Source organism: Accipiter gentilis, chromosome Z (assembly GCF_929443795.1).
Source record: "Accipiter gentilis chromosome Z, bAccGen1.1, whole genome shotgun sequence".
In the NCBI taxonomy this organism is placed as follows: Eukaryota; Metazoa; Chordata; class Aves; order Accipitriformes; family Accipitridae; genus Astur; species Astur gentilis.
Window position 1 is genome coordinate 88,983,688 of NC_064919.1, and position 9,454 is coordinate 88,993,141.

A 9,454-nucleotide genomic window follows, 5' to 3' on the forward strand; every position below is an offset into this window, starting at 1 on the left:
CACTCCTAATGCTTCCCATCTCAGTTCTGCATGATCACATCAACTGGAGAAAAGCACCTCATTTAAAAACCAAAACAACACACCTTCCTCATAGAGGAAGCACTAGAATTAAACTAGTGGCCATTGTGTACTCACCAACATAGCTACCTATTAAAATGTTAACGTTGCTATGTATGAAAATGAATATGAAGGACATTACAATATAAGCGAATTGATCACTATGAGCCAACAGGACTCTACACAAGGAAGAGATTAACTAGTCACCAACAATTTAACAGAAAATAGTAACAGCAGAGAGACCCATAGCCTACAGTCCATAGCCTGAGGCTAAGCAAGCGTGGTTGAATATGGGCCACTTGCAGAAACAAAATAATAATTTTACCCATTATCTGCACTAGGATTTCTCATTAACAGATATGCAGACTTTCCATCATTTAAAGTCCAAGTCAAGACAAGTTATCTTTGCAGAAGATAATAAAGTTGGTAACCTTTGTTCAAGCTGTAGGTTCGAGTGTACTCTGAAGGGGTTTCAACCTGCCTTTTAGAGAGATCATTGCGTTGCCTCTCAAGGTTCATGTTATAAAACATCGTATCTTTGTTTTAATAAAGGAAAAAATAATTATTTTTGTGCACACAAACTGCATTGTTTGGTGTGGAAAATTTTTGGAACTTCAGAGTTATTTTCCTAGATATTACCCTCCCCCATCAAAACCAGCAGGTATTTTAAACTGTAAAAAATAAAAGGTTACTTCCTGCTAACAAGGTTGGAGATTACACAGCAATACACTTTTTCTCTCAGTATCTGAAACTGACACTAAAGATATTTTCCTAAACTGACCTTTATCCAACGCAGTTTGTGACTGAACCAAGAGACTGCATTACAGACGTAGCTTGAAATGCTCGTACCGTCAGCACACAGAGACCACCGGCTGCTCAGGAAGAATCACCTGTTTTGGACTTGAAATTAGGCTCCATCTGTAACAAAACAATGTTAGAAAATGGTTTCTTGGCTGCCTTCCACCTCATGAGACTATGTGCATGCAATAGCAAAAGAAAATTTCTTTTAGGCAAACAGTAAAATTAACTTGTCTTGCAAAACTTTCTTAACAAAAAGAAATTTCTGTTTAGTTCTCCAAACCCTTTCATGCTACCTCCTCTTCCTCCTCTCAGGCAGAAAGTAACTTTGGCAAATGACCCGGTTCTTTCCTTGATTTGTTTCCTGTTTTCTCTACACTGCTTATTCTTCCCCCCCTCCTTGTTTTTCCTTTAGATGTTGCTTTTGTTTTACATCTCCCTGTGCGTAACTGTACACCATTTTGCAAACAAAAGCATCCAGGAACGTGCTGAAATTGTCTGTCTCTACTATCAAATTAAAAATATATTTCTAATTTATATAAGAACACAGCACTAAACACAGCACTACCCGTTACAGAATAATTTTGTAAGCTTGCCGAAAAGCAAAGGTGCAGCAGCAGTGCTCTGTCACAGAGCACAGCATCTTCAAAGCAGGGTTGAGAGCACATGCACCACCAATCTCCTACGGATATAACCAGAATCATGTTCTTCACCCCTGACAAGTACAGAAACACAGAGAGGTTAAGCGATTTGCCCAAGGCCATACGGTGTCACAGACAAAGCCAGGGTTAGGTTTCAGAAGCTCCTGGCTAATATCCTGCATTCAATTACATCTATACAAAGTATCTCATTTAACAGAGGCCAGATAAAGGAAACAGCCAAGGGAGAACAAACCTCCTCATAATTAAAAAAAATAAAAATAAAAATAATAATAATAATAAAAAAATCAATCAAACCCCTTCCCATATTTAAAAGCAGGTAGCATGTTACACTCAGGCCCAATATGATTACCTATGCCATCAAAATAAAAGCCACAAGAGCACAGAAAATAAGTTCTAGCTGATTTAAATAGAGGGGTTTAATTCCAAGTGAGCAAGTGTCTTTCTGAATTCACCATCACAAACTGCAAAGCAAGGGACTAGAACATTCACAGGCTGTCTCACAAGGGAGAATAAACAGAACAGTTTAGAAGTTACTGAAAATAATCTTTATGATACCTACAAGTCAACAGAGAGACAAATACAGGTCTGAGACAGATACAAAAGCAACCCCACTCTAATGTGAATGTCAGTAACAGCAATGCAGAAGCTGACAAGGAAAAACACAAAATGACCAAATACCACTTGACACCTGAACCAGACTTTGAAGAGAAAGACAAATAAAAAAACAGAACCAAACAGAAAATTGTGAGCAAATCTGGGCCAATAGAGACATTTACTTATGCAGGAAGTTAAGCCCAAGGACTCTAGGAGCAGTTACAGAGGTAGGGACTGTACAAGGACCAGGTTACCTGTATGTCCCACTGACTGGCCCAGGGCACTCTTCAGCCATTTACATCCAGACCCCCCCCCCCCCCCCAAGATAAAAAGACACCGCACTGTTACTCATTACCAGAAACTATTTACTGCCAGAAGCGCCCTGTACAGTATGCCTTCTTCAGTTTCAAAACGTTTCTGCTGACATTGAAGCCAGTGGTGAAACACTTCATTAGCTGCTCCATTTAACACAGTTCCATTCAAACTCTTAAGAGAAGGGATGTTATTTAAGCTATAGACACAAAGCAGTAAGAAACATGACCAAGATACTGATTTTCTGGGGGGGGGGGGGGGTGTGTGTCAAAAAAATGCTTTTAATCTCCCAAGTGAGTGACCGACCTCCCAAGTAACCTTTCCAGTGTTTTCTGTTGCAGAATTGTGACAGTACCTTAAAATGGACACCTATTACTGTTCTAAAGGCTGTATAAACATCCGTTATTAAGTAATCACCCCACAACCATGAAAACTATTTTCCTCATTTATATAAGGCGGGGGGGGGGGGGGGGGAAGCCAGAAGCAGAGAAAATAGCCCAAGGCCACAAAAGCCAGTCAGTAAAATGCCAGTATCCACCAGAGCTCAGGGAGAAAGGTAACCTGCATTTGTTCCCCTGTGCCTTACCTCCCAGCAAACACTTGTTCTTTTCTTAAACCAAAGTTTCAGACTGGGGAGACTCTGGGGTCAGGCTGACGATCAACTGACGTGCATCTCTTTGGGTGGAAGCAAGAGAGAGACTCAAATCACCGAGAGGGTTTTTTGGATCGCCGCCGCCAAAACGTGCTGTCCCTCAGGGGGAGAAGGTGAGAGGAGTCCCTCACGACCAGTTGGTACCAGCCCCGCCGGCCAGTCAGGGCTCGAGCAAAGGCCTCACCTGGCGGAAGGGCCCTCGCGGTCCCCTGACGAAGCCGCTCCTCTCCAAATGAGTATTTAATTGTGAAAATATTCATTGCGTGACTGGACCTCCCCAGTCCAATGGAAAACGAGCTCCCTCAGGGTCCAACCCAGCCCGGGCAAACAGCGTCCGCCCCCTGAGGCAGAGCCATCGCCGCCTTCACACCCTCAGCCCCAACCAGCAGATCGAGGCCTTTCATCTTCCAAACCTCCCAACGAAACCCCACCAGGCTCCAGATTAAGGAGGTGACAGTCCGAGAACCGTTTCGGGGCCGCCCTCTCCCGTGGCACGGGTGCGGGAGGAGGAGGAGGAGGAGGAGGAGGCGGCGACGGGGGCGGTTTGTGACAGAGCTCTGCCCCGCCAGACCCCGGCCCCGACCCGCCACCGGGCGCTCCTCGGGGGCGGCCGGGCTGCCTCGACGGGGCCGACGTACCTGCCGGACGACACCCCGCTGCGCGCCCCAGCCGGCGCGGCCGCTCCAGGGCTTCGCTCCCCCGGCCCCGCCGCGCCCGCGCTCCCCCGCACGGCGGCCCAGCCTCGCCGGACTTCGCTGCCGGCGCGGCCGCAAACTCGCGGGGCGGCGGCGGGAGATACCCGGGGCTTGCCCCGCGGGGGCGGCCGGGGTCCGGCCCCGCTCCCCTGGCACCCAAGCGCCCCAGTTCCGGCCGGAGCCGCTGCTCCTGGGCGGGCGCAGCCGGCGGAGGCAGCGCCCGGTTCCCGACAGCGGCGCGGCCCCAGCCCGCCCGCCGGCAGCACCTGTGGGCGCGGGTCCCGGCGCCGCTCGCTCTCTCGCTCGCTCAGGGCTCTCTCATGCCTCCGACGGCCCCGCTCCCGCCCGGCCTCCCCGCGGGAACCGCCTTCAGACCGGACAAACGGGTTCCCCCAGTTCGCCGGGCCGGCCCCGCCGCGCAGGAGGAGGGGAGGGGCCGCGCCGGCCCCGGCCCTGTCCCTATACCTGTCCACGGCAGGGCCGCCGCCCCCGGCCCACGAGAGGGGTAGGCGGCGGTGGCGGGGACGGGACCCTCCGGTCCCCGGGGCCGCGGCTCCGGTTACACGGCGGCGCCGCCCCCGCCCGGCCGCACAGCACGGCTGGTGCCGCCCCCGCCCCGGCAGGTGAGGGGTGGGAGTGCGCCGTCCGCGGGTAGCGGGGCCGGGGAGAGGTCCGTGAGCAGGCCCGGCGCACACGCAGGGGTCCTGCCCCGGCCGAGGTCCTGCAGAAGCCCCTTCTCCTTTGCGGAGAGTTCCCCCCACACACACACACCCCGCCTTTCCGGCGTGCGGGGAAGGCGGGAACGGGCGCCGGTTCACACACAGGGGCTCCGAAAGGAGCAGGGTGGGCTCCCGGGCCTGAAGGGCAGAAAGCCGAATCGTGAGGGGAAAAATGTTGTCAGCGGTAATAAAGAGCAAACAGAAGTCATTACCCCGGGGCAGAGAGACTTCGTCTCTCCCCTTTCTCACAGCACGACCTGTCGCAAGGCTGCCCACGGCTCTGCCTGCATCCGTGCTGCTGTTACGAGGTGTCGGTGGTGGTTCTGGTGGTTGTTCGTCACCTGGGAGAGATGCCGCACGTGCTTCAAGAGCGGTGCGTTTCTCGTGGGCGATGCGGTACTTGTGGTGCGGGCTGCCTCACGCGGTGTTTTGGGCCACGTCGCCCTGAAGGTCATTGGGGAGTGATGGCTGCTGAACCGTTGTGGGAGGACGAGGACGCAGCCCCAGGCCTCATCCCCATCGGTCGACAAAGGCCAGGCGTGCGGAGCGCCGTTGTGCGTCGCTTCGGGCCTTCCCCGAGGCAGCCTGGCCCCAGCTCCATCATTCACCGATCCGGTGACGGTGACGACTGTCAGAAACTAACGCCGTATCAATGGGGGCTGAGGTGACCGCTACGGCCGTCTGCTTGTCACCCCGCCGCATGCGGGAGAAGCGGTCTGTCTGGTGCAAGGGCTCAGCGTTCAGCGTGTGCCAGGGTGCTAGGGAGGGCCCTGCTCCCAGCCCAGGCTGTGGCCTGGGCGAACGGATGCCAGCACTGAGGGGGCACAGCTCTTTCGATAGGTGGGACCTCCCTCCCAGTGTTACTGTAAGTGACAGCATTACTTTAACCCGCCTTAATTAGTAGGGCTGTACAGTGTTACAGAGAAAGCTTTGTAAGAGGTGCAGGATTTTAACCTTTTGGCCTTTGTAAAAGGTCAGAAAGGACTCCTGGTTCCCAAGTCCTTTTAAGGAAGGATTGGAGAGTTGGAGGATGCTCAATCATTGTATTGTTAACACTTGAGACTGATAGTTTTGCTTATTAATTAACAAATAAAGCGGTTACATTTAGGGTTGATAGTAGTGCAGTTCTGCCATATGCTGTATCTATTTGCAATCCTTTTCACTGTATTTTTCTTCTTTCAGGCTGCAGCAAAATACATGTAAACATCTCGGGAGCCTACTGGGAACTTGTTAAATGAATGTGACAAGCTCCGACTGTAAGTTTTAACTCAAGTTTTATGAGCTTTATGAGTTTTCATAAGCCTTAGTATGTGATCGTGGATGCTGCTGTAATTGGCTACTAGTTCCCCTGACTTGAAATCTGGAGATTGAGAGGTTTTGCTAGTTTGTTTGTAACCTGGGTTTGTTGACTGGGTCACCCTGTCTCGAAGGCCTTCACGCTATTGTTTTGCTTTCACCCCACACACACACGCAGACACACACCCGCCCCATATCTGCATTCATGTGGCAGCCCTGGCAGCCGTCCTGGCTGCAGGAGGTGTCTGGGAGCAAACGGCAACAATGGCCTCATCCTGCTGGTGCTTTGACATCCATGTAAACCGATGCACACAGAATAGGGAGTCCCTCACCCAGGTAAGTATTTAGAAATGGAGTTTAATGAGAATTCAGGACAGACTGTGCCCATCAGGCAGTTCTTCCCCAGACCACCTGGATCCCTCCCTTCTCCACCTGTGGTTCCTCCCCTGACCATCCCACCCCGAGCTATCCCCAAAGGCTCTTCCCTGCAACCTGTAATGTGTCTCATGCCCCCAAGGCAGTAGCCCCCATCAGTCTGTACAGTTATGGTGACTCGCTGTGATGGGTGTCACACCCAGACCTCAGGGCTGGTGGCTCTGTCCCAACAGGGGCTGTGGCAGAGGCTCTGTTGCTCTGGTTGGGCCATTTGGGTACTCCTCTCCCTGACCCCCCCCCCCGTGCTCCTTTTTGTGTGGGGAGACGAGGTTTTTAGGGCATAACCTAAGATGAGGAATTAACCCCCACCCTACAAATGTCCTGGGCATACCAGGGCCCAAGGACAATTTTGAAGCAGTGCAGATACAAGCCAAGAAATTAATGTTTGGATGAAGTATCAGGAGTGGTGGTGTTAGGAAGGGCAGTTTGTGAAGCTGCTGATGGTAGCCTGCACCAGTCTGTGTAGCAGGAATAGACTCTTTTTATTGTTTTCCAGAAATCTGTTTCCTGCAGTGCCATTATAAAGATTTTAAAAGTTTATTATATATAGCCCAGCTTAGAGCAAAATGGTCACTAAATGTTCCTAAAGATTAAAGCAATGTTTTTTAAATTATTATCAAGGTTTTGCATGCACTTTCGTTCACAAATAATGCAGTTTATGGCAAGTGAAATCCAGATATGTTTACTGATCTCATTAAATAGAAAAAATTGAAAATATTAGCTATCTCTTAAAGTGATAGTAACGTAATGTAAGCCAAATGTTCTAGTATTTAATATGCTTTCTGCAATAATGCTTTCTGTTTTTTGCTCAGTGGCTGGCCGCTGTAAGTTAAACATGTGCTTCTGTCATGTTTTCTTTCTAAACCAGCCCAGCTTCTTTATTTTCTTTTAAATGAAACTTTATTTATTTTTTATTTGACCTTATTTGTACAAGTGAAGCCTTCAAAACTTTACTGAAAATTGCTTCACTGCATTCTGTTCCTGGTTTTGTTCTGCTACACCTATCCTGGCAGCTCCATTGTTGATGCTGTGTACACTAATGCAAATTGAGACTACTCTACCAGCATTCATAGTGCTGTGTCTCGTTAAAGACAGGGTAAAAGCTGCTTGTTATGGTATCATAATATCTGTTGGTGATATTTGGATCCATTCTTGTTGTGGGTGTTATCTCTCTTTTATGCTTAGTGTTACCATTGTTGATGAGTTCTGCAGTACCTACAGTCACTGTGAGCCCCTAGGCAGAGAACTGAGTCATATCCCCAGGCGTCCTGACCAGATTGTGGTTTTGTCCTCCTGATGTGATGACTGGGGAGGTTCAGGTGTGTACACAGGCAGAGACTGCTGCCACACAAAGTACTTGTCTCCGCTCTTGCATCCTAGCTACACACTAATATCTCCTTGCAGCACCTTGCTTGTCAGCAGCAAAAGTCTGCTGTCACAGTGAACTGCATCAAAGGGATTAATGAGGCTGAAAAAGTAACTTCCGGTTTTTTGCTGTGTAAAGTATCACCAGGGCTGATTCCCTCATCCAGGTTGTTCAGATCATCTGTGAACTCAAATGTTTGCATTGCATGGAGCAGGGAGTGGTACAGTGGTGGAGGAAAACAGTTGGGGAAGGTGTTCAAAATTGGAAAGAAGTGATATTTGGGTGGCAATACTGGTTTAAATGCACACCAAGTATGGCTTTGGGGTATTCGCTATGTTGTCAGTTTGCATGATTTGCGTTAATTTCTCCTCAAGAACCAGCTGCTCTTTCCCAACTCCACTTCTTACCCATACAAGGTAGCGTCAAAGTGGTGACTAGTGTTAGCAGGAATTTCCAAGATTGTCATCCATTTTAAACCCAGCATCCACCTGCCTCTTGGGCTGAAACTTGCCATGTTGATGAAACCTAAGTGGAATGAAAAGCTTCTTCATACATCAGAATATTTTAGTAAATGCAAAATCCCCTTGTCTTTCAGCTGGTGAGGAGGAAACATAATTCCCTGGAAGGCATCTGGTTTGCTCCCCTTTATGCAGACCCCCTCCTGAAGAGGACATTATCCATGTTTAAACATGGTGGTGTTCAGGTGTCTGTGTCCAGGAAATGGTTTCCATGTGGCTATAGCTATACTGGCATCTGATCTGTCGCACCTTTGCTACTCAAGTCATATTACAAAAATGAGTAGGAAAGACTACAGTAGAATTTATTCTATTCTTGAAATGAGAAATGTAGTTTCTACCTTAAATACATACTTAGTTTGGCATAACACAAGTCTTATTATTGAACAGGTATACAAGTGGGTGGGGGGCAGGGGGAGAAAAAGCTTGGTATCTTGCAGTTTTTAATCAATACACCATCAAACCATCATATCTTTTGATCCCTTGCTGCAGGCTGGTAAAAGTGTGTTTGATCATTGTATATATGGGAGAACCTGGCTGAGGTTAACACTGTTCAGCTATTCATTTATGAGTAGGTGTTGCAGAAATAGAATCTGCCTCCTTGTGGATGCTGCTCTATAATAAAAGTGATCTTTGTTTTGGACTGGCAGATATGTAAGAGATTGCTTGGTTTATTTTCCAGTAGCAACAATACTCAATTTTCCTGTGCCAGAAAAAGCCTTGTTCAAATAGACTTTTTTTCCCTAGACCTAAAATGTGATGCTGGATTCCAAAGTAGTATCTTTCAGCACCTTTCTCTTTTACTACCTGCCTCAAATTCCTCACACAGGAATAGAAACGAAGTTAATGAAAAATCAGTAACATTTTGGCTTTACAACGCAGCAGACGTTTACTTATGCATTTGACAATTCCATTTCTGTCCAGGAAGTTAATTCATATCCAGGGCTGAATGTTTGGTTTCTATACCAGTTTTCATTAGGTAGCTGCATGCACAGCTAGGTTTGCATGACACCCTTTCAGGAAGAAGATTATTAGAGATAAAAAGGCCCCTTAACAGTGGTTAATTGCTATAGCAGTGATTAATGGCCCTGTCCAAATATTACTTTTTACACATAACAAAGTACTGGTCTGTGCTTGAAGGAAATGCAGCAGCCATTCTGTAAATCATGGGCATGATGAAGGAACTTCCACTGCTTGCCGCTCACAGACCCTGATATTGGTTGGTCCCAGCAAATAACTCCAATTGTTTCTGGATTTTTCTTCTACATACTTTCTTCCTCTCCCTTATTCCTGGGTCTTATCTTTTTCACTCAGGCCCCTCTGCCCCGAAATAGCAACATGCTCTAGTCAAAA

The 9,454-nt window shown here is 48.2% G+C and overlaps 1 protein-coding gene across 9 annotated transcripts in view; it reads right to left on the reverse strand.

Moving 5' to 3' along the window:
- ATP8B1 (ATPase phospholipid transporting 8B1) overlaps positions 1 to 4,274 on the reverse strand; it is a 45,579-nt gene extending 41,305 nt beyond the window's left edge. The window contains exons 1-6 of one of the 9 annotated variants that reach the window (XM_049795940.1): positions 4,037 to 4,226; positions 3,260 to 3,299; positions 3,010 to 3,098; positions 2,467 to 2,597; positions 1,431 to 1,570; positions 839 to 975 (exon numbers count right to left, since the gene is read on the reverse strand). The gene's annotated coding sequence lies outside the window, so the exon portion shown is untranslated. The other 8 variants (XM_049795941.1, XM_049795942.1, XM_049795939.1 and 5 more) reach the window with 8 other exon arrangements.
- Positions 4,275 to 9,454: the final 5,180 nt, after the last annotated feature.